Source organism: Carassius gibelio, chromosome B1 (genome assembly GCF_023724105.1).
Source record: "Carassius gibelio isolate Cgi1373 ecotype wild population from Czech Republic chromosome B1, carGib1.2-hapl.c, whole genome shotgun sequence".
Lineage (NCBI taxonomy): Eukaryota > Metazoa > Chordata > Actinopteri > Cypriniformes > Cyprinidae > Carassius > Carassius gibelio.
Window position 1 is genome coordinate 12,491,176 of NC_068396.1, and position 6,989 is coordinate 12,498,164.

The window sequence follows — 6,989 nt, forward strand, 5'->3', positions numbered from 1 at the left end:
GAGTGTACTAAGGCTGCAGGTGCAATGCATACCAGGTTTTCGCTGAGGAGCCGAGCTGGTGATCTGGCGGATGATTTCTCCATTCCCTCCTTCAGGGAATGAGGGTTACCATACGTAACCGAGACGTTCCCTTTCAGTCGGTCACTCTAGACGTCACGTCGGTGACCAACGAATTGAGATCCCTACTAAAGCGCCAATGGTGCTGCCCCTTCCAGCGTCCTGTGCGAGCAGCCTGCGCCCCTATTTGATGTAGGCCGGGGCTCGAAACAAGTAGTTTCACTCACCATTGTCAAAGCACTACAACACTAAGGGAGATTGAATAACACTGGGAAAACGTACCCAGTCCACTGGGAACAGTGATGCTGCGGAAGCCCCATCCTTCCCAAAGGAGTTTTAAGCATTGCCGGACAGGCCAGGCAAGGCGAGTACCTACAGACCAGGGAGAGGAGGCATGGTTCAACCTACCGAGTGGAGACGGTTATAAGACGCAGCTACATCGCAACTGGTGATGTGGATATCAGCTCTTCATTTACCACAAACTTTCCTGCTATAACAAAAGATGAACAAAATAGCAAAGAGTATATTTTGACTGTATGCGGGTGACCTTGTCCTCTGGCTGCGCTTCTGAACTGTTATCAAACTGATCCCTCTTTGTCTCAGCCTTGCACAAATCTCATACATATAACTCTCAAATCCAGAGACGGGCTTACTAAAAAGTAAAACTTGTAGTAAAATAGATGGAACATCATCTGCAGTGCTGCATCTGAAAAGTAAACTTACAAGTAAACTCATAACAAAATCGTCAATACTGCATGAAAAAGTACATTTATAGGTGAATTTGTAATATAATATATGTAACATAATAGACAATAGTGCACCTAAAAAGTACTAGTATTTGTAGTAAAATAGCTATAATTGGCAATACTTTCATTGTTTTAAATAGTTTTGCTGAATATACTTTATTTTATTGAAATCGGCAATAAAAAGTAGTGCTGTCAAATGATTATTAATCGCGATTAATCTCATACAAGATAAAAGTTTTCGTTTGCATATATGTGTGTTCTGTGTATATTTATTATGTATATATATATATATATATATATATATAAAAATACACACACATGTAGTGTATATTTTAAAAATATTTAAAACAGGTCTAAAAAGTAAACTCACCTAATCAAAATTGTATCATGAAGAAAATAAGGCAACTGATGCAGTGCTGTTCATTAAAATACACAGGTAAGGATGGCGTATGTGTGTAAAGGGGATATTTGAGTTGTGTGTGTGGGGGGATTGTGGGATGAAAGCAGGGCACGCGTGCTTAAACCTCTGCACTGTTAGAACAATCGCTCTCCTCTCCATCTCGACCCGCTTTTCAGATTAAGTTTATTGCACAAATTCCACATCAGCTTACAGCACAACGTCCAATCTAACGTTCTTAAAACACACTTCTGCTAAACCTAGTTTAAATTAAATAAGAATTCATACAGACAAACCCAAACCAACATTCAAAAAGCAAACCATTTTACTTTTATTTCGTCGCATTTATTGAGGATATGATAAAAGTTGTTTTTTGTGAGATTTTGCAAACGTCTGGAGACATCTTTTAGCAACTGTGTCTCCAGAGAATAGTTAAAATATTCCTAAAGTTAGAAACACACAGAGAGGCATGGTGTGAGAGGGTTTCATTCCAGTAAATTGTCCTGTGTTGTGTGTAAATGAGTGCTCAGGCCCAGCTGACACAACACTGAACATTCTGAGATAACACAAGCCTTGCTTCTTCCTCCAATCACTTTCACAAAGCCATCTAGTGGTGTACAAAGCAACTCACTTTTCATACTTTTCAAGTTCCAGTTATTGAGTTTAAAAGTTTCTCTATAATGACCTAAATAACATGAATAGTCTTTGTACAGATGTTTTTTCTTCTCAAACATTACCTGTATAGGACACAGTAAATCTTTAAATATGGCTAGGAATACACTAGAACGCCTGATTTAAAAGGACATATAAGCCCAAAATTTCAACTCTGTCCTCATTCACCCACCCTCATGTCATTTTAAACTTATTTGACTTTCTTTCTTTCAAAAAATTATTTTGAGAGTGTTTTTTTTTAAATATAACGAAAGTCAATGGTAACCAAAAGTGTTATATTTAATAAACAAATTGTAACTTTTTTTATATTTCACAAATATATGTCTGAAACGACATGATTTTTAACAAATTATAAATTAAATATAAGTTCATTTCAATACTAACATAACAAAACAAGGTGTCACATTAATTGTAAGCATAAATCTATTGTTTAATGAAATTTTTAGATAATACAACAAACGTTTTCAAGGTAAAAAATAACCAACACACCAGTCTTTCATTGTGACATTAATCATACTCTTCATTGCCATATGACTTTATTTTGTGAATTTATACATGGTATAATACTGGTACCATTTAATCTTTTACACAAATATGAAGAATTTGAAAATTTCCCTGAACCTTGTACCACTTTTTCTTCTTTTCTTTTTTTTTTAAAGGCAAACAGGTCTTTCATTCTCTAGTTCAGTTCAGTTGTTGCTTTTTACAAAGTAACTAGATTTTAGCAACAGTATAGTAGGTTCTAGCAATGCTTGTCAGCAGTTTCCACTAGAAACAGTTTTCTGTTCTTCTTGTGCCGTAAAAACTTCACTGATTATTATTTTTTTAATGCTTTCACTGTGTTGATCATTTTTTGCTGATCATCAACACTGATCATCATGGATATACTGTACTTCTGAGGCATCCAAGACAAAGCTCACATAGGTCACATTAGGGTTCAGAGGCCAAACCAGCAGCAAACTCCACCAAAGTAGGTGTAGGTCTTCCAGACATTCCTTTTCTCAGGAATGGAACTTCATCATTATCGGCCATGACTCCAGCAATGTTGAGATGAGCCCAATGACAGCTGTCACAAACTTTCTCAGGAAGGTTGCGGCAGTACAGGCGCCACCTGAACTGTGATGTCACAGACCAGTTCAGTGTTATGGCAACCAAAAACAAGCACAGTTATTACTACAGCATGCACAACACATACGCTGCACACCCTGTCACCAGTAACAATGCTTGCTTAGGAGTATACAAATAAAACATATGAAGACATTTGTTTCCACAAAGAATGGTATTCCAGTAATTTTGACATTCAGATGAGAGTGACATTGCAAATTACCTTATGCAGCCGCTCCCACAGCCAATCAGAGTTAGTGAACACGCCTGCAGCAGCAGAGCCTAAGGCCACATCCATGACACCTGCCAGAGGAACAAAGACAGAGAAAAAACCATTATATGAGTCTGTGTTTATTTGAAAGCATCGATGCAGCTTGTGTGATGGTACCTGTAAGTGTAGCAACATTGATTATTGCTCTGGGCTTGAAACTGTGAGCATAACACAGAGCATCAACCAAAATCAGTCAGTCCACATCAGTGTTGTCAATCTACCAAAGAAAAAACTACATTCTATCACATTTTTATTTCTTATTGAGAATAGCTATGAGCAGAAACACATCAAATTCAAGACTTTTTTTTTTTGCTAATCACGGTATTACTTGATATTTATTAATTTTGCAGAACTGCTCTCTGATGTCATTTCATTTGTATAAAGTTTATAGAAATAAAATAAATACAAAATTAGGATAACTAAGCCAATGTGTTATTTAATATAGATCTTTATATATGATCACATTATAAATGTACAGTTTATTAATTTTTTCTTTTATTCAGCAAGGACACAAGAATGATAAAAAGTGACAGTAAACACCTTTAAATCTGTACAAAAAGGTTATATTAAATACTATTCTTTTAAACTTTAAAGGGACAATAAGTAACTTTTTAGGTATTTTATTATCTAAAATCAATATTTTTATTCATAAATATGCCCTCAATGGTGTACAAATACCTATGCCAATGTTTAAACTAATCCTCGTAAATGAAGAATTTATTATCTTTATATACATGGGACGGGTAGGTCGACGGAGGCTTCCATGTAGTTCCGCCATCTTGCAAAACTATAATAGCAGAGAGGGACAAAAAGTACTAAGCCAACGCGTTTCCACAACGCGTTTTCGGTCAGAGCCAGAAACGCAGGTGCAGAGCAGTGAGAGGCGCTTGAAACTGCACCGGCAAGTTTAAAAGTCTGGATTGCATTCTTATTATGGACCATACATATGCCGCGCCACAGGAGAAGAAAACATCGTCGCCAAGGAAAACTCGACGAAGTGCTATTAGAAGACATCCTGTCAAAGCTTTTTGGTACATATCGCCTACCGTAGATGCAACGCGCATTTGAAAAAGCGAGGCGCTGGAGAGCAAAATTAGTTTGAATGCAAAATACAATTTCACCACTAGATGGGAGTAATTCCTACTTACTGTCCCTTTAAGCAAAAATGTTTCACAATTTAAAAAAAATTTTTTATCACTGTTAACACTGTAGATAACACTGTTGATAATAAAGACTTTAAAGACTCCTGGAAAAACTCAGGATAACTTTTATTTAATATTAATTACATTTGATGCAGATGTCAAACAGTAATACAGTACATGGTATCTATGTGCATATCAGTACAATATGTGCCAGAGGAGAATACCTGAATGGTTGTGCCATTTTTGGCACGGACAAAATCACCTGTTTTTTTTGCTTTTCCACTAGGCAAGTTTTCACAGAGTGGTGCCAAACCTGAAATAAGAAACATGAGGTTAGTTTGTGTGCCAACGGTTGCAGTGGACAGTCTCTAGTGCAGTGGACAGACTGATGATATTGATGGAGAGCTTCAAAGCTGCTGCCGAAATGATAGCAGAACACACAGTGGCTGCTCCACCCATATCTGCTCTCATGGCATCCATGCCTGAAGAAGGTTTCAGAGAGATTTCACCACTGGAATGAGACAGACATACCAATTATCTGCTTCAAAGTCACAACCACTGATGTTTTTAGGTTCTGATGTAGTTACCTGCCAAACGTGATTCCTTTTTTCTCACCAACACAAGACGAGGTTGTGCAAAGTCTAAAGTGCCTTTGTAATGCAGCTCAAGAAAGATAGAGGGCTCCTCTGAGCCTTTAGACACACTTAGAAAAGCATCTGTTTGCTCACTCTCAATCCAAGACTGAGGCCTTAAAAATGAGAGAGAGTAACAAACAAAGAAAAGTGCTGTGTTGCTTTGTCATGAAAAGATGACAGAACGTTGACACTACCTCTTGTGGACAGCAACATTGTGAGTAAATTAAGGGTGAGAGCTTCTGCTCTATAGTATTTACGAACACTATGGGAGTGATGTGTTTGGTTGGAGCTTACAATAGCTGTCTGGCCAGGTTCTGCCCATCTCCATACAAAACACCTTTCTGTCATGCTGCTGATCGTGACACGGACCCTCTTCTTGGTTTTGAGCTAATCACACTCAATAAGCCCGAGCACAGCGCCCTCTGCTGCTGACTGGTCATCTACACAAGGGTCCACCTCACACGAGCTACCTCCAGATCCTGAAGCTTCCTGCAGCCCACTGTATAAACACAGGAAAACTTTTTAGGGCAATTTTAAATACTGCATTAAAAAACTGCGTTCTTAAATTCCCAATACATGTATTGTGAAAAAAAAAAATACTTGAATGAAACTCACACATATGTATTTTTCTAAATTTCCACAAGAATACAATTACATTATGCATTACAGTACAGATTTTCCCAGATTTTCTTTTTTAAATAGAAAGCAGAAAGAACAACCTTCAAAGCTCATTCTTTCTTAACTGTATTTATGCAAAATCTAATTTATTTAGTTTTCAGGGTGAACTACAATAACAGTAAAACGTTTTTGGACAGCAAGATTTTTTTTTTTTTTTTTTTTTTTAAGTATTCTCTTCTGCTCACCAAGCGTGCATATATATATATATATATATATATATATATATATAGACTGCTTTGTATTTGAATGTATTTTCAAATGTTAATTTTCCCCGTGATTTCAAAGCATTTTAGCACCATTACTCCAGTCAAATTAGTTTTCAGAAATCATTCTAATATTCTGATTTGTTGCTCAAAAAAATATTGTTATTATTGTTGAAAACAGCTGAGTATAATTTATTTTTTGGTTTCCTCGATGAATAGAAAGTTCAGAAGATCAGTATTTATAGAAATATTTTGTAACATTATAAATATAATCTCTTTTGATTAAAATATGCATCCTTGCTAAATAAAAGTATTAATTTCTATAATTTCATAATGTAATGATAAATATAAAATGAATACATAATAATAATAATAATAATAATAATAAATATATGATGAATTAAATATACTAAAAAATACTAGAATTAAATATACTTCAAGGTTTTGCATGGTATAGTGTACAGTGTTACAAAAGCTTTTTATTTTAAATAAATGCTGATCTTTTCTGATATAAAAACAGACTCAACCGTGATTCAGGAGATAAATCAGAGAAATTCTTAGGAGGTTAAAATGGGGTCGCTGTGTCCATTTCTTTTGGTTAAAACAGGCGCAGCTACTGACGTCAACAAAAGAGGACATTTTATTCCAAAATAAAAGTCATAAAACTTAAATCATTTTTTAAGTCATAAAATTGAAGGGACATTGGAACCTGCTTTGCCATCTTTATATTAAAATAAAACATCTCTGAAAGGATCTAATGTTTAATTAAATTCAACCAGCCTTATTTCTATTTAACATGAAATCGAAACAATGACAAAAATCTGCGTGATGTATTATTTCATATTATAAACCATTAAAAAAAAAGTTAAAACCAGCATGCTTAGTTCTAAATTTAACATATTGTAATCATAAATGATCAAACAAGACATTTAATTGAAATGTTCAAAAAATATGGAATATTGTGTTTACATTTGACAGTTCAATGAATAATATCTGCAAACAACCGGAGTACTGGTTTGCTGGCTCCTTATGCAATTCTAAATTTGTAATTAAATATTTATTTTGCCATTAAAAACAGTCTGAT

The 6,989-nt window shown here is 35.3% G+C and overlaps 1 pseudogene; it reads right to left on the bottom strand.

The window, feature by feature from the left end:
- Positions 1-2,381: 2,381 nt before the first annotated feature.
- Positions 2,382-5,643, bottom strand: LOC127948975 (cytosol aminopeptidase-like; annotated as a pseudogene).
- Positions 5,644-6,989: the final 1,346 nt, after the last annotated feature.